Raw genomic sequence first — 24,003 nt, forward strand, 5'->3', positions numbered from 1 at the left:
CCACTGTATATTCTTGCCTCCTTTATCAAAGATAAGGTGACCATATGTGCGTGGGTTTATCTCTGGGCTTTCTATCCTGTTCCATTGATCTGTAGTTCTGTTTCTGTGCCAGTACCACGCTGTGTTGATTACTGTAGCTTTGTAGTATAGTCTGAAGTCAGGGAGCCTGATTCCTCCAGCTCCGTTTTTCTTTCTCAAGATTGCTTTGGCTATTCGGGGTCTTTTGTGTTTCCATACAAATTGTGAAATTTTTTGTTCTAGTTCTGTGAAAAATGCCAGTGGTAGTTTGATAGGGATTGCATTGAATCTGTAGATTGCTTTGGGTAGTAGAGTCATTTTCACAATGTTGATTCTTCCAATCCAAGAACATGGTATATCTCTCCATCGATGTGTATCATCTTTAATTTCTTTCATCAGTGTCTTATAGTTTTCTGCATACAAGTCTTTTGTCTCCTTAGGTAGGTTTATTCCTAGATATTTTATTCTTTTTGTTGCAATGGTAAATGGGAGTGTTTTCTTAATTTCACTCTCAGATTTTTCATCATTAGTGTATAAGAATGCCAGAGATTTCTGTGCATTAATTTTGTATCCTGCTACTTTACCAAATTCATTGATTAGCTCTAGTAGTTTCCTGGTAGCATCCTTAGGATTCTCTATGTATACTATCAGTAATCAAGACAGTATGGTACTGGCACAAAAACAGAAATATAGATCAATGGAACAGGATAGAAAGCCCAGAGATAAACCCACACACATATGGTCACCTTATCTTTGATAAAGGAGGGAAGGATATACAGTGGAGAAAAGACAGCCTCTTCAATAAGTGGTGCTGGGAAAACTGGACAGCTACATGTAAAAGTATGAAATTAGAACAATCCCTAACACCACACACAAGAATAAACTCAAAATGGGTTAAAGACCTAAATGTAAGGCCAGACACTATCAAACTCTTAGAGGAAAACATAGGCAGAACACTCTATGGCATAAATCACAGCAGGATCCTGTTGGACCCATCTCCTAGAGAAATGCAAATAAAAACAAAAAAAAACAAATGGGACCTAATGAAACTTAAAAGCTTTTGCACAGCAAAGGATACCATAAACAAGACCAAAAGACAACCCTCAGAATGGGAGAAAATATTTGCAAACGAAGCAACTGACAAAGGACTAATATCCAAAATTTATAAGCAACTCTTGCAGCTCAATAACAAAAAAACAAACAACCCAATCCAAAAATGGGCAGAAGAACTAAATAGACATTTCTCCAAAGAAGATATACAGATCGCCAACAAACACATGAAAGAATGCTCAACATCATTAATCATTACAGGGGGGAGGGGGAAGCGGGCCCTGGGGGGGGGTGGGGGGGGGGGGGGGGGGGAGGGGGGAGGAGTGAATAGTCCAAGTCTGCTGAGCATGTGCCACCCATAGTGGGTGGCCAGGAAATTGCAAAGGTCGGTTGAAAAAAGTCTGAATGGGGCTTTTCACTCTAGTCTGGGACCTTTGCATATAATTCAGTAATTAGCACAGAGTCAGGGGAGGTATCTGAGGAGAATAACATGACCAGAGGGGTATGTTTTTAAAAGATAGACTATAATGGAAAAGAATATGAAAAAGAATGTGTGTGTGTGTGTGTGTGTGTGTGTGTGTGTATAAAACTGAATCACTTGGCTGTATAGTGGAAAGTAATACAACACTGTAAATCAACTAGACTTTAATAAAATAAATTTTTAAAAAATAAAATAAATTTTAAAAATTAATTACACACACACACACACACACACACACACACACACACACACCCCTATGCCTATATCTAGAGTCTAGAGTCTGGCTCTGGAGTCAGACTGCCTGATCCCATGTTCAGACTACACCACTAACTAGTTCTGTGGCCTCAGACAGTTTTATTCGTCTCCTGGTGTCTCCATTTCCTCATGCGTAAGTGGGGTTAATCATAGCAGCGAAGATTGCTGCCATGTCCTGCCTGCTGTCTGCCCCACACGGTGGCGTGTTGCTCCAGGACCTTGCTTCAGATGCGATGGCCCACGCTCTGGAGCCACTGGCAAGAATATCTTTAAAGGAGTTTTAGTAGCTGAACTTGTGGGCATTTTTGGAGCATATTTTTTGTTTAAAAAGATGAACACAAGCCAAGATTTTAGGCAAACAATGAGCAAGAAATTTCCCTTCGTCTTGGAAGTTTATTACAAATCCATTGAACACTCTGGAATGTACAGAATCAGAGAGCAAAATCAAGAAAAATGGCTGAACAGCAAAAATTAGAAATTTGACCATTGATCAAGGTTTGCTCTTTTTCACAGTAGCAGGCAAGATTAAAATTCCATAGTTGACGTGGGTGGATTTTAGAATCTTTAAGGCCAAATGTAAATTCTAATTCAGTTAGAGGTTTTCTTCTTTGGGCTAACTGTGAAGAAATTGATGGAAAGTTTGTGTATATTATAAATGGAGTTATGTTTATACTACTCAAAATAAAGTGGTTCTCAAATAATAATAGCACCTACTTCACAAGGCTGTTGAACAGAGTAAATTGGATGATCTGTGTAGAGTGTTACCAGGGCGCTTGGCCTGCAATCAGTACTCAATGCCTGTTCGCTACTTCAGAAAACGGGCTAGTGCAGGAACTCCTGCAAGAGCTAATTAAGGTTCAACTAGAGTGAAAGCAAAGGAACCGTTAAGGGACGGACTGTAGAAACGAATCACCATGTTAGACCAGAAACTCCATGAGAGTAGGTACCGTGACCGCTTTGCTTCCTGTCGTATCCCCAGGGGCTAGTACGGCACCTGGCATTAAGGAAGCACGCAATGAATGTGTGTGGATTTGGACTGAACTCACACACGATGTAGGATAAATGCACATGTTCTGCTATGGATCAGTTATGCTTGTGCATTGCATATACATATGCTGTTGATGATGTGGGTCAGTTTTGATAATATCAAGACAAACGTGAACTCAATGTAAAAAATAAACTCAGAGATGGAAAAATATTCAACATTATTATTTCAAATGTCTCCCAACTGTGAGAGTTTATGCAGCTCACACAACTCACCAGTTTCCCAAAATGTAACCAAGGCCACATCTTGCTTTACCGTTTCAGCAGGCGCGTGGTTCGTTTACCAGTGACGCAACTGAGGTTAGCCCAGGCTTTGGCTGACATCCCGGAATAATTTAGGAAAATCTTATCGCCAAGTCTCTGCCGCGCGTCCTCTCTGCCTTCCTGACCTTATGTCAGACCTCCTCTTGTTGGGCCCCCAGTGGCTGGGGGAAGTGGACGAGTCTGTGGGATGGTGACTGCTCTTCACTGCCTCTGTGCTCTCAGCCAAGGACCCACGTGAACCAGAAGCCTCCTTGCACTGGAGCCTTTCCACTGACGTGGTCCCGGAGGGACGCGTGTGCTCTGACCAGGGATGAGATCGGACAGCTGTACGAGGGCCTGACCGGTGCTGAGCCCAGGCTTGAGAGCAGGTGCTCTTGACAGCTAGGAAAGAACTGGTCTGAGAATCCCCCTGACAAAGGGAACTCACAGAAATTAGAGACAGGAAAAAACCTATTAGTCAATTCCCTTGCCAAAGATAAATTGATCCCTAGTGTGTCTTCCTGGTTTCCTGGCCACTCCAGTTATATCTGTGTCAGTGTGTTAGGATGAGAGACCATGGGGGGGTGTGGACAAAAGACTGGGGGCCCCAGGCTGGGTTAGTTACTGGGATGAATAAAGATCTGTAACCATAAAGGAAAAGTAATGATATGGGGGAAGAATAGGGACAGTTGACTTCTTTTTAGGACTGGAAATTTGAATAGAGATAGAAAACTCCATGAAAGATTCTGTGGTTATTGTTTTCTTAATGAAGAGCTGAGTCTTATTTATCCAAAGCAAAGAAGGACTCTTAACTCAGAGGTTGCTCATATTTTGCTGCAAAGTGAAGGTGTTGAGTAAATATTTTTGACCTTGCAAGATCATAATTAGAATATGCATTTTGCTTTTGGAATAGGAATGGCAGAGAAACCTCCGGGGATGATGCTCTGATACAGTTTACTGGAGAGGGAATTGTATGATGATTAGTTAAAATGTGGATTTAATTGACTATCTATAGTCACTTAAGAGCGCCAAAGAATTTTGTTGCTAAAGATAAGATCGTATTTAGATGCAAGTAGGTAGAGAATGAAATCCGAATTGGTTCTTATTTGCTTAGACCATTTTCCTCATCAGTTTGTAAGAAGGAAAAAGGAGATGATTCTCAAAGAAACTGCATTAGTCATGTTTCTTGGTTTTAATCACATTAGACTAGATGGCTGATTAAGGGAATCGACTTGGATTGTCTGGTATTTTTTCACTACTTCATGTTTTTGGATGTCTTCAAATTACACCCAGTCATTTTGATGCATAGCTCACGTTCAGGATAGCTCAGCTGAACAACGTCATTCCCAGTCAAGCTCAGCCCCTTTCTCATCCATAGTGGAGGTGAAGGACTTATGCAAGAAGTATTCAGAGCCACTTTCTTCCTCTCGTAATACATTCATTTTCCTAACTCATCATCAGGTTGCTCGCTCCTGATGCCGTTTCCTTCTTAGGTTTCAAATCTTTGGCGCTAAGGCTGCCGCTGATATCCCAGACCCCTGTGACCCAGGATCCTGGCCCGGTCCTTCAGCCAGATCAGCTCTGAGCGCCAAACGGCAGGCAGGCAGAGGGTGAAGCTATAAGCCCTGAATTCCTCTGATCTTTTTTTTTTTTTTTTTTTTTTTTTTTTTTTGCGGCACGCGGGCCTGTGGCCTCTCCCGTTGCAGAGCACAGGCTCCGGACGCACAGGCTCAGCGGCCACGGCTCACGGGCCCAGCCGCTCCACGGCATGTGGGATCCTCCCGGACCGGGGCACGAACCCGTGTCCCCTGCATCGGCAGGCGGGCTCTCAACCACTGCGCCACCAGGGAAGCCCCTCCTCTGATCTTTAAAACCCTCTTTTCACCAACCCGTTGTCTTGATCACACTTCTGGCTTGTGACCTCGTGGTGTTCCGGTCGCCTCATGTCAGATCCAGAGGGCATCTTGACCCCTGATGTTCAGGCCAAGCCCTCTGCCATGCCTGTCACCCTTGTATGCTTCCCACCGTCCCAGATCCTCATCGGGAGTCCACGGCCTGGGACCACATACAACTGATACTGGTAAAGAAAAACTGATTCTGACACATGATGAAATGGTACCAGTTGAGGTGTCCGCTGATCTCAATGTTATATATGGCTTCAGCTCTGAATACGAGAACAATTAGGGATTTATCCCCAAGGAGTGGGTTAGGGGCTGGTGGATGGAGCATTTGCTATGAGGAGACATCAAGCACGGGGGAGTTCTCGTTAACCTGGCTTAGCAAGGCTCTTGGTGGAGGCAGGCCAAGGTCTTATATAGCAAAGGGGGGGATGAGAATGCATTCAGCGGTGGAGGGTGAGGGATTTTCTCTCAGCTGACGTGCCAGGAGTCTGGCTAAATCCGGGCTGTGCAGGCTCCACAGGAGCGGTGGAGGGCTCAGAAGAGCGTGATCATGCTGTATTGTATATTTGAAAGTTGCCGAGAGAGCGGCTCTTGCGAGTCTTCTTCACACACACAAAATTTTTGTAACGATATATAGTGATGGATGTTAACTAGACTTACTGTGGTGGTCATTTTGCAATGTACACAAATATCAAATCATTATGTTGTACACCTGAAATGAATGTAATGCTATATGTCAATTATATCTAAATAAAATAAAATTTGATAAATAACAGAGAAAGTTAGGTTTAAAAAAATAGTTTGGTCAAGGAGAGAGTGTTTGTCAGTGTGACAAGCAACAGTGTTGTCCCAAAACTTTGTATATAAAGTTCAGGTAATGATGGCTCTACTAGTGGCAGGACTGTTTCCATGGACAGACGTTGTGTGCGTTTAAACTCGCTCCAGCTCGTCCACCATCAGGCAGAGGGTCATTTTTGCGTTCTCCCTTCCGCCATCCACGTTGGGCTGGGAAATCTGGCCTGAAGGTTTCGCTCAAGATGGACCCTGGGATTTGAGAAGAACCTTGGAAAATGGCTCCTTAATGATGCTCACATCTTTCACACTCACCCTGTGAAGTAGATTTTATCAAATGAAGAAATACATACGACTCACGTGTGATATTTTATTCAGAGGCAAAATTACAAGGGAAGGGAGTTCACGTGTTTGTACTCAGAAGAATTGGCTAATTTTGCTTTCAAAACATCTTGTGCCGTTCAATTTTTCTTTTTTTCTTGAAAGTGTCAACTGTTCTTCGTTTAGTACCAGGACTTGGAGAGAAGATTGCAGAGCAAATGCAGGTAGGCGTTGCTGAAGAATTTTCTGCTTATGCGTGTTTACAAATGAAGAGTGTAAACAAAGAAATGCATTTGATGGGACTTCCCTGCTGGTCCAGTGGTTAGGACTCCACGCTTCCACTGCAGGGGGCACGGGTTTCATCCCTGGTCGGGGAACGAAGGTCCCACATGCCGTGTGGCATGGCCAAAAAATTTTAAAAATTAAAAAAGTAAAATAAAAAAGAAAGTTTCTCCTCTAAAAAAAAAAAAAAAAAAGAAATGCATTTGGTATATTTATTGCCGGCCACCCATAGTACAATTTGTACTAAAGTCACCCTTGAACAAGCTAGAAAGTAAGTAGGATGAATGGGCTGTTTTAGCTCCTTTCCACTGGCTTTTAAAAACACCACCAATATTGAAATATTAGTGTTTGCTTTGCTGGCAGAGTGGATGTTCACTGTTCTCCAGATATACAGCCCTTCTATTCTGGCAGCTTGAACCTTCACGCTGCAGCCTTCCCTTGTCTCCGCCATCTCCTGCTTTGCTCTTTCCTCTAATTACGCTTCCTTTTCTTCAGGGTCTTTTCATGACTCTTTTCTTGTTTCCTTTTATTCCCTTTCGCCTGCATTCCACATTTCTTTTCCACCCACGGCTTCATTTGGCTACAAGTGCTGAAGACTAATGTTGAGTCTCAAAACTGAATAATAAGCACCGTCTCCCCCAAAACAGTTGTACGGATTTTCTATTGAAAATAGTTAGCACTCTCCTGGCTTCGGTGCAAAAGGGAATTTAAAAGATAGGTCGGCAGCTCTTCAACATCCATCCACCCCCCACCCCAAACCAGAGCTCCCTGGGACTTGCCGTACATTAAAGGATTTAGCACAAAGGCGTCCTCATGCATCCCAGAAAGGAACCCCCTTCTGCTTTGCCAGAGTGAAGTTCAGACTTCTTCCAAACATTCAATCAAGAGAAGGTTGAGCTGGGAATCCGTGTGGACAAGCTAGGGATCTTATAAGGTAAACCTGGCCAACGGAAGTTTTATTGTGTATCTTATAACAGGTTACCATTACCCTGTTCAATGAAATTTCATTACAATACTTGATACTTGGTAGGAGCTTCTGCTAAAAGTTATTTTTTTTAATAAATAAAAATAAAATGAATGGGGAGTGAAATGTAAAAAAAAAAATTGAAATTTTTAAGAAGTTGTCTGTTTATCCTTTTCTTTGCCTCCAAGAGAAATTATTTCAACAAATAACTGACATAAATTGAGAGTTTCTTAAAATGGTTAGTAGATGACAGGTGTATGTATCTTAATTATTTCATGAGATACAGTTTTTTTCTCTTGAAAGAATAAATTATCATTCATATTGTCATTTTTTTTCAATGGCATTCTTATAAAGTAGCTAAACTGACATCTAAACTGCATTTTAAAAATCGTGTCATCTTTGATCCTATACCTAGGAAAAGTAATGTTTACCTTAAAAAGATGAAAACTCTACCAAGGATATTATAAATTAACGTCATGTTATGTCGTAAGAGGCAAAATCTCACTGTTTACTGACTTAGAATGTAAGAAAGAGAAGGTGAATACTGAACACACAGTGAGTTACTGTTGGGAGAAGATCAATCGTTCAATCAATCAGAAATCACAGAAGATCTTTGTGGCTTTGGCTTAAAAAATTTTAGCAAACATAACACAGTATGATTAGGAACCCTAAAAATTGTGAAGAGTCAATAACTTATCCCAAGAATGGGTTCTCACAAAAGAGAACCTCACAAGAAACTTTGGGTACTGTTAACCCAGAAGGGATAGGATTTTAACCTTATATATTTTTGAAAGTGTTTGTGCTTTGAAGAGAAAGAATGATATACAAAACAGAATTCTTAAATTCGAAGGGATAGTAATTGGAAATTAATTCAGTCTTGCTTTCCTCCATATAGTTAAGTAAATATGTAAACATACATCTGTTCCCTCGGAGAATGGGCTTTCCCAAATTATGAAGAGTTTACTAACTCTTGGGAATTACGGTGTTTTCAACCATCTGGATATCTTGGGTTGCTTTTTATTTTCTCCAAGGCTGTCTCTTCTTCCGCATTCCAGTTGTTCCCACCCTAGATCAGAGATCCATCACCCCTTCTCTGGAATCCAGGGACCGCTTCCTACCTGCTCTCCCTAACTCATCAGTCTTCCCTCTCCACCCTCTGCCATGGCTAAAGCAAGCTTCCTGAAACCTGTTTCTTTTATGTTATTTTCCTGAAAAACAAACTTCTGGTGATGATGATAATAACAATAATAATGCACTAAATATTTATTGAGCAGTTCTATGCACTAAGCTGTGTTAAATCTTTTGATATATTATCTCATTTAATCTTCAAAACAATCTTACAAAATGCGTTTGAGTGTTAACCATGTTTGATAGGTAAAGATTTGAGGCTTAAGCATTTAGATACTTTGCAGGAGGTTACGCAGCAACTTTTACCAATTCCTCATCCTCTCACACTGTAAATGTAAAATAGTCTTCCTGACTTCCAAGCATCTACAGAATCTACACCCCTCCTACTAACTGAGCCACACACTTCTTGTTTTATATTTAATTTTTTTCTGGGACATTTGGTAGAAAATTAACTTCATGGAACATCCGGAAATTTGCTACTACTTTGTTGTCTTATCACACTTTTGAATCTAACGTTTAGTTCATAAATGAAATTGAATGTGAAACTCTCTAGCTACCCCAGTTTCTCGGAAACATCTATCTGTATCACGAACCCAAGAACCGTTTTGAGAGGGTTAGGAATCAATGACCAAAAGGAGCTGACCCTGCGACGAGAGCGGACTGATAACCAGCCCGGAGGCAGATGAAGATGGTGCTCTAGGTCGAGGTGGCTTTAAGACCTTCCTTAGCACTGCTGTCCCTAGTCAGTGTTCTTAAATCTGGTCCCTTCCATAACTGAAGTTTTAAACCTCAGTTATATGGTAAGGTCCCTACAGAAATGTCTGAAGTCATAAAGGAGGAAAAAAGGAAGATGCTGCTCTCGGTACATCCCACATCATTAACATGTCAAATCTCTGTTCCCATTTAAATGAAACTGGGATGTTTTCCAACTTTTCATCTTGACTGTAAGTGTGGCGCCTGTGTCGGGAAGAGAGAGAAGCGTAGATGAAAGTACTGGTTTTGTGTTTCGACTCACCTGACCCCCCAGCCAGCTGGCCTGCCCCCCTGCCCCACCGACTCTGCTCAGAAATTACAAGTTCAAACAACTTATCTAAACCAGACCACTGTTGTAGCCATTTCCGCAAAGTGAGCAAATGGCGTTTCACAGAGGAAATAACGACGTTAAGGAACTATGCCCAGGCCAGAGAAATGAGACTTCAAAATGGAGCTAAAGTAATTGTGAAGCCGTTTTACCTATCGCCAAAAAAATGACCTGTAACAATTTTAAGAATTAGTGATTTTAGCTCAGTGGATGTGACACAAGCAAAGAAATCTGAACTGCAACTATTTAACCAAGAATATGACAGAGCAGAAATCTGTGTAACTGTGCATCGTCCTGTAAACAAGTCACCAACATCAGTTATTACTTCTGGGCAAAGGCATAAGGCTGCGGTTTCAAAGCTACGTTTTAGTCCATGACTCTTTAAAGGTCATTTTATGAAGCATAAGATAATTCCTTAGAGGGTGCCCAGAGCCCGTCTCCCTCAGTCTGCTTTTATGTTTCATTGACTGTATTAGCATTAAACTCTTTAAGAATGACAGGCTGCAGTAGGGGATCCCAGGTGGGCTATGGGGTCTGCGGGGCCAGCTGTTCCTTAGCTCAGAGAATTCCTCGTTTTGAGATTTACAGATCCGTTTGCTTTTGACAGACCCTGGCAAGTCTTTGTGCTGCCCCGTCCTGATGTTTTTAAAGGAAAGCAGCTTAAGAATTCCTTAACTGCTGCACTTCCTCTGAGCCTTACCTGTGTGATGCCGAGTTGAGTCACAGAACGTTACAAACAGGGAGATCTTCGCAGAAGCCCATTCTTGAAGAGAGCCAGGGCCTCTTTGTTATTGTTGTTGTTGTTGCCGAGGACTCCTCAGAGGGCTCTCGTTGGATCACCTGGTTGGAAAGCAGCAGCAAATGATCAGCTTTGTAAAGCGGGACTGCCATGTCAGTTTTGAGGTTGCCGATGAGGGGCCCTGATGTGCAAGAGTTAGCAATGTAGTGACGGTAAAACGTGTTTGTAGCGTGTTTCGGGGCCTTCCTAAACTGACTGTGTGCTCCCGCGAAATTACTCTGTCTCGGCTCTGTGCCTTTCCTGATGTGATCCCTTCAGCCTGAAGCACACTTCTGTCCCCACGCCTCTCCCCTTCCAAATCTTGGCCATGTTTTGTTTTTTTTTAATTTTTATTTTATATTGGAGTCTAGTTGACTTACACTGTTGTGTTCGTTTCAGGTATGCAGCTGAGTGATTCAGTTATACATATACACGTGTCCATTCTTTTTCAGATTCTTTTCCCATATAGGTTATTACAGAATATTGAGTAGTTGTCCATGTTTATAGATGATCTCAAAAGTGACTTTGTTACCAGAAGGCTTTTATTGATCCGCTTCAAAATGGCTATCGCTTTGGCCTTCTTAACTTGTTTATGACACTTACAGATCCTACTTTGTACGAGGACTGTTAGCTTTCGTCCAGTATTGGGTCGGAATGCCATGATGTCCATTGCCGTATTATCCTGGGAGTTCCTGTCGGGCCCAGCACAATGTCCTGCTTATTCATTTAATAAAATTTAAGAGAATAGCTGTTCATTCTGTTCCCTAATCCATCTTTCCCGTGTTTCTTGTCCCTTTCCTAATTGCATGTTATTCTTTAATGCTTTCGAAATGTTGTGAAACTTATTTTAGCCTAAAAAATAAATGACTTTTAGAGACTTTCATGTTAGACTAATAATAAAAACCATATCTGCCTCTGTGAGTTGTTCTTCCATTTTCAGAGATTTTCATATATTATTTCACCATCCCTTGAAGCTATGACCATGCCCATGAGTAAGAAGGAGGAGTCTTCTTCTATAGATAGGAACTGAGTGGTAGAGAAGTTAATTAACTTGTACAAAGTTGCACATCTATTAAATCTCAGAGGTTAAAATCAAACCCAGATGTCCTAACGATTCCAATAGGACTCGCTCCACTTACATATTTTTCTCATCAGATAATTGTTGAGCACCCACTGTCAGGCCCTGAATAGACACGGTCACATAAGACCCTGGCCTCGGCTCTTAGGGGGCTTCCAGCATCATAACGTCGCTGCAGAGCTGTTAGAAATGATGGTGCACACATGTTGCCTCACTACCCAGACTAGGGCACAATTAAAAGGCAACATTCATTTTCAGTAACTGAGCAGAGTCGATCAATTTAATGGCATTTAATGATTATTTAGCTTGTAGCATCTTTTATTCAAAGGTCAATTTCAGTGTACTGTATTCTCTGTTTACTCTGTTTATAAATGACAGGGATAAACGAATAGGAAACTCTCTACATTGAAGAAATAATTGGCACCACCCTGCATACAGTTGGCACTTAGTAAATGTTTATGGGCTAAGGCGGTAGAAATCTCCTCTATGTTTCTGAACTTATCCTTTTTATAATTGGCTTCTTCCTCTACAAAATGGACCCCAAAGTAACTTTTGAGATACAATGGGGATATATGGCATAATATTTAATTTAAAGCAATTTCAGGCATAAGTTGAACAAATTGCTTAAATGTTTTGTTCCTTCGTTTTTAAATAGATGCTCCAGAGACTAGACCTGACTAGCGTTTTCCCTGCTTTTTAGTTCATTTCACTCATAATTCAACCACAGGTATTCTCAAGTTTCTGATATACCACATTGAATGGCTATTTTATCTATTATGTCCTTTTGGCTCAAGTTTCTAAAAATTCTCATATGCGATGTAAGGGCTTTGGGATTTAAACAGTTAAGGGTAAGTCTTCCTCAAGGCTGCTCTCTGTTGTCACTATAGCCACCTGCTCTACCATACAGAGTTGAGGTAATTAATAAGAGGCATTAACACGTCTGGTACCGGCTGGGGAGAGGGAAAAACTGAAATCTGTGGAACAGCTTTAACTGTGAAACAGTAAATGTTGATTCACTCCCCATCTTTCGCTTTACCTCCCAACTTGAGATCATTGCCCCAAGATGAAATAAATGGTAAGCTCACACCCCAATGTAACTTTCATAGATTTAATTACGTGTCACTTGAAATATGTGTTTGACTACATGGTCCAGCCACTGATCCATAACCAGCATTTTTTGGAAAAGCAGAACTGGTGCTCAAGAGAGAGATGGGGATTGGAAATGCAGACTTGGGGAGCCAGACGACCCCGTGGAGCCATGAGTTATTGCTCTGCAGAGAGTACTGAGAGCCGGGAGAAGGAGACGGAGGGGAAAGCCACCAAAGCTAGAGGGAGACCTACGTTTGGAGGTGAGGGTGGAAATAGAAAAGGACACAGGTGAGGAGCGGTAGAGAAATAGGGACAGACTGAAGAGAGTACATTGTTACACAGATTAAGAGAGACATTAATTTCTTGAGGAAGTGGGTCTTCCAAACGCAGGAGATAAGTGAGGAAGCAGTGAGAAACCAGAAGAAGCTGTCCTGGCTATTTTTCAATGAAGTTTAATAGCGAATGAGAAGAGCTATCTGGGGTGCAAAATCGAAAGGAGAGGAACTAAATACGGGTAGACATTTATTTTAAGGATTGGTGAGATGTGTGAGTGTCTGTGTAGACTGAAGTTAAAGATCCAGTGGGGAAAGAGACAGTAAAGAATAATAAATGGCAGTTTGTCTTAGTGGGATAAAAGATACCATCAGAGTGTTTCCTCTTAATGAGATCCATTTCCATCGCCATCTCTACACAGCACATCATTAAAAATAACTAACAGAAAATGTCCTTTTAAGCGACACATTAGTTTACTTAAATCTTTACCTCCGAATCCTCTTCCTCCTTATTTCCCTGCACTTGTTGACAAGTCATTAGGAAAGAGTGTTTACTTCAGTATTTCCTGTCATCTAAGAGAGTTGTATTGCTTCCATAAAAACCTGATGGATTAATACTATTTTAAAAACAAAAAAGCAAAATGCTGTGAATGGTCCTGACTCTATTCACAAGCCATAAACATAGGCATCTTTAGACAAACATAAAAGCAAAATGAAAAGCAGGAAAATAATAACATACAGAAATGAGGTGGCTATGAATGTATGCAAATACTGTATAATCAAAATACAGAAATGACCATTGCACAGGTCTAATTTATTTAACACATGTATGCTGCCCAGAAGATACTTTTTATCTTAGCATTTCATAATAAGCACAGTAATTAAATTACACAGAGTAGACAGAGCTGACAAACACAGCTAGTGGACTTTGCAGTTATCATCTTTTAAGATACAAGGTTCCTTTCACTTGATCCCTTGTTTGATATTATTTTTAAATACCATCTAATATCCTGGTATAGATTTTTTTAGTAGACTGGTTAACAAAATGTCACCAATCCATGAGAGCTGGCAGGAAGTCAATGGCACTTTATCACAGAGTATCGCTGGCATGTTCATAATAATAATGATACCTGTAATATGCGTTAACGGTTTCCCTTCCGTTTCTCAAAACCATTGGCTTTAATTAGATACCAAGTGAAATGTGACCAGCTTGATGCTATGACCCAAGAGTCATTTAGAGTTCTTATTGACTGACCAGAAATTCTCTGCTTGGGCAGAGAATGATTACAATTTTATAGTTGTGATCCCAGGGAAGAATCACTTGTAGGTAGCACATGGTGATTCAAGACAAAATGTAAGAAGAAAACAAACACCACCCTTGGGCTATTTGAAGACCTACAGGGTAGTTACTTAGGAAGGTCACCAATGCATTTAAGCTCTGTGCAAGAGCCATGCTTGGCCTGTAACTTCTTGTGGAACAGCTCATTGGTTTCTTTTGCTGCCTAGTTTATATTGATTTCTCTGGGGAAGAAATCTGAGAATGTTTTTCTGTTACAGGGAGTTTTATTAGGAGCCGAGAAGAGTACCTTTATCTACCCTGTCTGTACTCAGCGCCCCCTCCACTTCACTATAAAAACAAAACTACCCTTTGCACAACTGAAGCGTGTGTGCACACAGAAGCAAAGAGTTATAAAAGTATGCACTGACCACCTATATGCATCGGGTTGACTCCACTTAACTTGTGCAAAACATACGATCGCGTGCCAGAGTGATGTGGTGATAAGCAATTAACCAATGAATCGGGGTGGAATGTATCCTCTTAATAACTGAAGTGCAGTTTTATTGCAACTGAGAGCTGTATAATTTCAAACAATTCTGTGTGAGCTCTGAGGCCTGAAGGTCTAAGTTTTTTGTTTTCATCGTTTATCTTTTTCGCTTTTCAAAGACACTGGATTATTTTATGTCATCCTTTCTGCAGTTGCTTAAAAATGTAGTCTAGAGAACTAAATTGATTTTTAATCACGAGTCCTTGATTTTAGACTTCAGATAAACTAAATTGAACCAGAATATTCTTAAAGCATAAACAATGGATTGCCTAAATTCCCAGCTCTCACTTCAAGTATTTGCTAATGTGACATTGATCAATCGACAATCCCCAGACTGAGGAGAAGTGATAGGAATACTGGATAAAAAAATGCCGCACAGGCCAGAAAGATGAATTGTTTGGGTTGTCCTTTTGCAAGTTTGAGGTCACGAGTCATTCATCTTCTTACTTTGCTGTATCCCTTTAGTGACTTCCATTGCAGGATTAAATATTGAATGGTGGCAGATCATTCGAAACATAGGTTCTCATAGTTTGGCATTAGAGGGCTTTTTATGCTTAAAATGGAACTGTGTGCTCACAGAATCTAAAGATAATCGTGCCGATGATCTAGTCTGTGAGATTAATCCCTCAACAATATTATCAGACACTTTTTAACACATTGATTTGTCCCTGATATGACACCTGAAACAAACGGATATACTAAGCATTTTAAGAATAACACTGAGCCCCTTATACAGTCTGGTTCTTTCAGAAAATTAACCCATTAGCAGCTTTGGCTAGAAACTTCCACCACGTTATCACAACTGATGTTTGTTGCCACAAAAATAAAAGTAAAATTAAAAGATTGAAAATCCTTTTGGGGGAGTATTCATCAATAGGGGATTAAAAAATAAAAATCGCTTGGGTAGAATTTTGCCCTCATGGCTAAATATGTAAAATAAAAGTACTAAATTAATGCACTATCTAATAAGTCTAATTAGGCCAAGAACATTCAAACCTCCTTTTAGTCTGAAATATTATGCTTAAAATACTTAGTTTAGTTGTTGCTTTCTTTAAGCATTTTGGGGGTTTTTTACTTACAGAGCCCATGAAAAGGGAAATGAAAACATTAAAGGTTAGACATGCATTATTTAGCCAGGAGATCCAAGAGCCTTGAAGAATAAATGCATATACTTTTAAAAAATAAAAATGTTTTACTTGTAAAACATAAAAATTAAAGTTTGACAAGAACCAAGATGTCATTCAGTTTCTCTCTGCCTCGGCAGAATTATTTTATTTCACATTTGTCTGGATTATCTGAAATGCCTCAGGTGATAATTTTTCACTCTTTTCTAAAGTTGCTAAAATCCAGAAGTTCTTCAAGATAAAATTGTTTTGGGATGGTTATGAAAGATTTTGCCTGAAATTTTCTTTTCGTAGAATCAGCTCATTCTCCCTCCCTAGACTGTGCTGTTTTAAGTCATTACAATAATTACATTTTGCTCCATAAACAGTTATGTCATATTTCACTTTTTTCCTCAACCTAAGCACATTTGGATTTTTCTCTCGTTTTTCTCGTTACTCATTCATTCTATTCCTTTCATCACCTGGATTTATCTCTGGCTCCCATCCAGTTTATCCACATTTTTGTAGAGTGTGGCGGTCTAAATGAAATTTCATTATTATGATGAAGCCTTATATTTCTAGGGGCGGTAAAAGAATACAGTCTTTGGAGTCAGACAGCCCTGAGTTTGAATTCTGTCTCTGCCACTTATGACTGTGAAACTTTCATCTGGTTGTTAAAATCCTCTGCGCCTCTGTCTCTTTACCCCCTAAATGGGACTAATAGTATCTATGTCACGGGATAGTTGTGATTCTTAAATAAAGTAACGGTGGCTGTGGCACCAGGTAAGCGAGCAAAAATAGGGGTTATCATAATTACTCTGCATTTTTTAGTTAACATAAATCATCTCAGATTGATTATGGATTTCCCGTAAAATCCTTTATTTAGATTTTTTTTTTACCAAAAGAAGACTTTGTATTTGTCTATGGCTTCTTTTGAATCCAACTTAGTTTAGGTTGGATTTTATAAAAGAAACAAATCCTTCCGGTCAATATACAGTACAAATGAAAAAGCAAGAGACTAATAATAAAGGAATCATGAAACCATACGTATAGTCAAATGCAACTGTACACATCATTATATGTTAGAAATTATGAAGAGTTAACTGTGTAAGGAGGAGGAAAACCTAGATGGATCTGGACTGGAAATGAGGCCCCGCTGAGACCCTGACTCAATCTGAGAAAAAAATACGAGCGGGCTATGAAGACAGGTAGCGAAAGGGGAGAGCAGAACAAGGGGATGAACGGAGAGTCTCGGAGCGGACGACATAGTTGAGCCCTGAGTGTGTCCCTGGGACCACGTGAAGCATCTGTTCTAATCCTAAGATGTATATTTTATCTCCACTTTATAGATGACTTCTCCAAGGCTACAGGAAGGTTAGAAGAGTGCTTGCCCAGGGCTGGAGGTCAAACACGGGCAAACTCTTACCCTAAACGATGTTCTCAAACTTCAGGGAGCTTGCGAATCCCCGGGAGGGATGTTAAAGCTGAGCCCATCCCCCCAGCCTCCATTCAGTAGGTCTGGGCCGAGGCTGCCCTGGAGACCACATCTTGAGAACCGCTGTTGCAGACTTGTCCTCCGCTTCCTCCGCGGGTGAATAATTATCAAGTAGAACTGCACGCCGGGCCCACCTGTGACTTCATTTAGGGCTTATGCACGGTAACCCCTGAGATGGCTTCAGGAAGTGTGGGATTCAATACTAAAGAAGGACTTTTAGCCCTGGAGAAGCCGGTGCGCTGGACAGTCTGTGAAAATTGAAATTCAAATACAGTGACTCCAGCTACAGGGATCGTTGTCTCAGGAGCAAGGCGGAAACCCATTTATAGGCAGACCTCGGAGACGCCGTGGGTTCGGTTCCAGACCACTACATCGAGTGAATATGGCGATGAAGCGAATCCGATGCTTTTCTGGTTTCCCAGCGCATCGAACAGTTATGTTTATGCTACACTGTAGTCTGTTAAGTGTGCAATAGCATTATGTCTATAAAAACAATGTACACACCTGAATTTAAAAGTACAGTATTACTAAAAAATGCCAAAACAATTATAATAGTAACATCGAAGATCACTGAGCATAGATCCCCGTGACAGAAATAATAATAATGAAAACGTTTAGAGCATCGGGTGGTTTATCAGAATGTGGCACATAGAGATAAAGTGAGCAAATTCCGTTGGAAAAATGGCACCGATAGACTTGCTCCACGCAACGTTGCCACAAACCTTCCATTTGTGAAAAACGCAGTGAAACGAAGTGCAATAAAACGGGGTCTGCTTGTACTATAAAGTGAAACGCAAGGTTGGACCCGGTATGGAGGACACTTGTCACTGAAGCCTCTACGTATGAAGCTAGAGCACATTGAGGTTTGGGGGTGGGAGGGGTTGCGTTTTGGTTGTGTTTTTTGTTTTCTACTGAGGGTGAAATTGATTCCAGATCCTGGACCGGTATTAAATGGCTGTGAGTCATATGCTTATCGCTCTGGAGAGAAGGACGGCAGGGACAGCGGCAGGGAGATACACACACACACGCACACACACTTATGCACACTCGCACATACCCACACCCACACGCACACGCATACACCACACACACGCACGCGCACACACCCACACGCGCATACACACGCATACACCACACGCGCGCGCGCACGCACACACACACGCACACCACACACGCACACGCATACACCCCCCCCACACGCACGCACACACGCATACACCACACACGCGCGCGCGCGTACACACACACACACACACACACACACACACACCCCACCTCTCCTGGGGTCATTGACGTTACCGGACAATTACGCAGCTTTCCTCTGTGTACCCCTCTCTCTCAGTGGTGCTGTTCTGTATACTACACGTAGTAGAAATTTAGTGGTTGTTGACTGCCTATCCAGTTAGTATTAGCTGACTTAAACTTGACTGAGTGGGAGGGGAAAAGGAGCAAAGAAACGTGAAAGTGTCTCATATAGAGTTACGTCTCACTGTACTGAATTCCCGGCAGCAAACTACATGCAAAGAGGAGGTAATAAAGTCTACGTGCTTGATGGCTGAAGGCCTGAAATGTGGTTATCAAAGCCATGGCAAGTTGGAGGAAAGGTAAAATGTTACGTTTTCAGTTTTTATTTCGCTAATAGCTGATACATCTGTGGTGAGAGCTAGGTTTCTTTCTTTAGGGTAAGAAGACGTCATTACATTAGCATCAGAAAGCATTTGATAAGTTCCTCTTAGAACCTGGCGACACCTTGGGTCTTATACAGAATAAGTCCAAAGACTTGGCCTGTCATTTGGGAGTTAAAATGGAGAGTTGCCCACACTTCAATTCACTTCAGTTCAGTTCAGTTCAATTCAGTTCAGTTCAATCCACTCAGCATCATCCAGCAAGTATTTATTTATTACTTACTTATGTTTACACCATGCACAGCCCTGGACTTGGTCAGGCTAGTGAGCTAGCCTGTGCGCTTTAGGAAGACCATCTCAGGTTTCACATGCGTTGACTACTAAGCTTATCAATCATTGCCTACAGCCTGTAATAGCTAAGAGGTACCTAAAGGAATGAGTCGACATCAAATGCCAAATTCACACCCTGGTTAAAATACGACTTATAAGAGTAAATGTTTTTGGTAAAATATTTTAAATGGGAGTGAGTAGACACACTGTTTCTGAATACTTAAGCTGGTAAATGTTTTTTCATCTTTAAAATAGTCGAGACTTTGTATTTTCATAGAACCTCCTAACTGAATTCTCAACACGTTAAGCATTTCCTTGGCATGAAAGCAACTGGGCGGGAGCTGGTAGCAGTGGTCCCCTTTGGATTAGCATTTTGCTGTTACAGTCAGCAGGGTGCTCCCGTAACTGGTACAATTTGCCTACAAGGATATGTTTTTGCATGTGAAAATTAGCTATGTGTTTTCTTGGCATCGGCAACTGGTGATATTTCAACTACCTGGTCAGAGAAAAACTGGCAACTCTGCTTGCTCCTACAGGCTATGACAAAACAAGTCCCCCAGCCCTGCCCCCAGTCTCTGTATTATGCCATGGCCCATTTGAGCTGTAAAATGCACTAGTTGTTCAGTTTTTGTTATAACCTTCATAGAAGATGGAAAATGTACCCCAAACTGCTGTGCAAGAAGATCATGGCTCGCCTGCCAGTTTGCAGTTTTATATACAACGAGTTACTGTCGTGAAGGTGAAGTTTGTGGTGAGTGAGTCTCTGACAGTCTGTCACTTCACCTGACTGTGGAAAAAGGGTCTCCAGGTACTCTGTGTTTGCAGCTACTGTAAATATTCCTACATGTGTGGCATCTTGGTAGTGAAGTGTCTGAATTAACCAGCATTCCTTCTTTCCTGTTTTAAAAACTGAAGTTTGGTTTCAAAGGCCATTACCTATTTTATTTGTGTGTCTTGGGGGAAAGAGGAGACAGCTGTTAAGATACTGAGAATATTTTCTTTTACTTTGTGTCTCGAAATTTTTTTGTCACGTGTTAGAGACCTTATGTAATGTTTAATGTTTCAATGTACTGTATGCATTTCAGCTTTAGTATTTGTCATCTTGTTCCAATTTAATGAAAGCTTATTTGGCCATGGTTTTCATTGGAAAGCAGAACACACGTACGACTTTCAGCAATAATATATATTTTTCCTTTTCTTTGGATTTGAACAGCCTTCTAAAATTTTCTGTACTGAAATTCTGGCAGAGTTATTTCTTCAACATTTGGCGGAGGGTGTGGAATGTTTTAAACATTTGAAGTGACTGGGCTCAATTACTGTAACCTAAAATGGATAACCTTTAAGACACCAAGCTCGTGTTTTTCTTAATCGTCTCATTAAATGACATTTTTCTGTTTGTATATCGATAAAACACTGTATGTTGGCTAAGTAAGGCGCATTTCATTTATTTCCAAGTACTGCTGATATTGTAAAGCTAGCATATTACATATAACATTAAAGTTATTTTTAAGATATAACATCTTTGTGGATGAAAAAAGTAAAATTCAGAAGATGGATAAACTTGAAACAATTTAGCAGTCTAACAAAGTACAATAAATAGCAAAATTGTGTATTTGAAATGAATCTTTAAAAAATTCACAATACAAGCATATTTTTTAAGCTGTGCTTTTCTAATTAAGGGAACTCCAAGAGTTCTCGGATTCATTCTTACTAGCGTTATTTCGTTACTGAAAGTTTTTCTTTTTTCCGCTCTAAAATCACGCCTTCCTCTGAGAGAGTTGTTTACTCAGAAGGGGTTTTGCGGTAATATCCTGTTATTCTTATTTATCAGATTAACTTAGGACTCACATTGCACTTTCAAGGTGGAAAGAAAGCAAGGCATTACCAGCTTCAAGATTTGACTTTTGATAAATATAAATGCGGAGCAACGCTGCTGATGGTACGTAGTGGATGTGACCCGTGAAGGACAGATGGCTGTAGTGATGGAGAGAAATATCACAGCCAGAACATTGCCGCTCTGCTCCAGTGGGCGCAGCATACATTAGCAGGGTCCTCTCAGCTTAGGGTTTTCTCCTGATGATGGATTAGTGATAAACTCATATGCAAGTTATTCCAGCGTTCCTTTGAGACCTTAGCTTTTCATGAATGAAGAGGTCATTTGTAAGCCTTCTACATGCTTTCATTGTTTTTTTCCCATGGAACGGATTGCTTTGTATAATTTTACATTTTACAATATTTTCTCTGAAATAACAGCTCAGGGTTCACTTTTAACGTCCTAATTATTTCGTTGGTGGTTTGGAGAAACATGCTGTTCAGTCATGAAATAAATTATACTCAGTACAGAGAGAATTTAGAGTAAAGTTGAAATCCTCCTATAAACTACAAGCTCAGACTTTCGTGAGGCCAGAAGTCTCCTTGCTCATTTTGTCCTAAATGACTTTTGATTTAAGGCCAAACTTTGTACCAGATGTGTGGTATTTTATAATAATTACATGGTGCAAGCCTTCAATCATTTTCCACTGAGACCATTCAACATCTGTTTTATCAAAATGGTTTTCCATTTTTGTTTCGGGACCCCAGATGAGTAAGAATATTAAGTGAGACCCTGAGTCACATATTTTATTATTTTTATAATGCGACTTTCTCTTGCATTTATCTGTTATAAATTACCACAGACCTAAAGATTCCCTTCAGTGATGAGCATAGCAGAGTTGGTTTCTCTGATATTTGGGGGTTAAAATTTTAAAGGCATTCACTTATTGGTCTTTATTCTTTATCCATTTCCTTATCTGTTATAGTTCCAAATACAGATGAAAACGTATGGATAAGGAAATGGATGGGAAGGGGATGGCGTGGGCCATTATTACTATTTCCACTTTGAGACCCCTTTATCTATTCACCAACCCACTTCACTATAGCTCTTCTTCTTTTTCTTTTTTCCTTGACATACAGTTGCTTTACAACATTGTGTTAATTTCTGCTATACAGCAGAGTGATTCCGTTAATACATACATATGCATTCTTTTTTATATTCTTTTCCATTATGGTTTATCACAGGATATTGAATCTAGTTCCCTGTGCTATACAATAGGACCTTGTTGTTTATCCATTCTCTATATAATAGTTTGCATCTGCAGACTCCCACTCCATCCCTCCCCTAGTCTGTGAGTCTGTTTCGTAGATAAGTTCATTTGCGTCGTAGTTTAGATTCCAAATATAAGTGATATCATATGGTATTTGTCTTTCTCTTTCTGACTTACTTCACTTAGTATGATAATCTCTAGGTCCATCCATGTTGCTGCAAATGGTATTATTTCATTCTTTTTTATGGCTGAGTAGTATTCCACTGTATATATTGATATATATATATATATACCACATCTTCTTTATCCATTCATCTGTCGATAGACATTTAGGTTGTTTCCATGTCTTGGCTATTGTGAATAGTGCTGCTATGAACATAGAGGTGCATGTATCTTTTTGAATGACACGATAGCTCTTCTCATCTGTGTTACATAGAGTTTACAGATATTGATTAACAAAGACAAATGTCAGAGGTCAGAAATGGAGGAGATTCCCGAACCGTGTGATGGTGTGGAACCCTGTTTCTCATATACCTGTTAGTGTTTCCTACCCTCCATCAAGGGCAAATCAAGGACAGCCCTTGGTTCAGGTGGTGGGCGAATCTCTAGCTCTGAACTCAGTAGCTGCTCCCTTCACTCACTTTATTGGAATATCAAAACACACGGGTCCTTTCCTTTGATATTCTTGAATGTTTCATTCAAAACTGTAGGGGGGAAGACCTTTATTTTAATTGTGTCTGACTTACTGGGCAGAATACCATCTTTGCAGAAACATGTACTTTGTCGCCGTACGGTTTTTCATACAGCCTTTCCACGTGCCTCCAAACCTTATGTACTAACTGGCTGCTGTTGCAGTAGAAACAGAGTTGGGGCAGCTCTTCAACGCATTGTGCTTCTGCACTGACGTTAGTACAGTAGGCTGTTTTCTGGGCAGCATACACGTAACCAACCATAAAAATAAACCTGCACATCCATGGCCCAAAATAAACCAAAGTGGACGGAATGGAAATTTTCCAGTGAACTTAAAAGAAAATTTAATATACTTCCCTTCTTTGGCGGGGGGGCATGAGGGAGTTGGTTTGGTTTTCATCGGAATTTTTATGTGGGTAAAACTTCCTGTTTGCTACCCTTGCCTAGGATCTTCTTATCCCACAATTACGATGTAAACAAAGGAGTAGAAGAGAAATTATGTCGATAAATTTTGGTGGACCAAATCAGTGTTTCATGAGACGACTCAGATTTTTGTAAACTATATAATATTTGAATATAATTTAAAAGAATAAAATATGAAATTCATTTAAGATATAACTTTTTCTTCAGTGGAAGGATTTTTTGGCCGTTTCTCTGCCAAATTTAACTTGAGAATAAAAGGAAAGATACAATCATGATGGAAATGTATTTCTGTCCCAAAGCCGGTTTTTCTCTTAGATATCTTTGTTCACAGTTTAATTATTTCAAAATTATTTTTAGATTCCTGCTTTGGTCACGTACATAGTTTGTGCCTAAAATAGGACCCATGGGTCGACCTTAGCAGTTCCGAAGCCGGGCCACTCCATATTCCTATCGTTCAGATACAGTCTGGCAAAGATGGCAGCTCAGTCAAGTGAAATGTACTTTAAGTCCTAAGGCTGATCAGTCAAGAATAAGATTTCTCAAAAAAAAAAAAAAACAGAAAAAAAAAAAAAAAAAGGGCTTCCCTGGTAGCGCGGTGGTTGCGCGTCCGCCTGCCGATGCGGGGGAACCGGGTTCGCGCCCCGGTCCGGG

At 40.4% G+C, this 24,003-nt stretch overlaps 1 protein-coding gene and 1 pseudogene across 8 annotated transcripts in view; both read left to right on the forward strand.

Annotated features, from left to right (window-relative positions):
* Positions 1 to 24,003, forward strand: part of TENM3 (teneurin transmembrane protein 3) — a 450,345-nt gene that overhangs the window by 52,242 nt on the left and 374,100 nt on the right. The window lies entirely within an intron of this gene.
* Positions 2,038 to 2,279, forward strand: LOC112062160 (protein CEBPZOS-like; annotated as a pseudogene).

Source organism: Physeter macrocephalus, chromosome 20, assembly GCF_002837175.3.
Source record: "Physeter macrocephalus isolate SW-GA chromosome 20, ASM283717v5, whole genome shotgun sequence".
Taxonomy (NCBI): Eukaryota; Metazoa; Chordata; class Mammalia; order Artiodactyla; family Physeteridae; genus Physeter; species Physeter macrocephalus.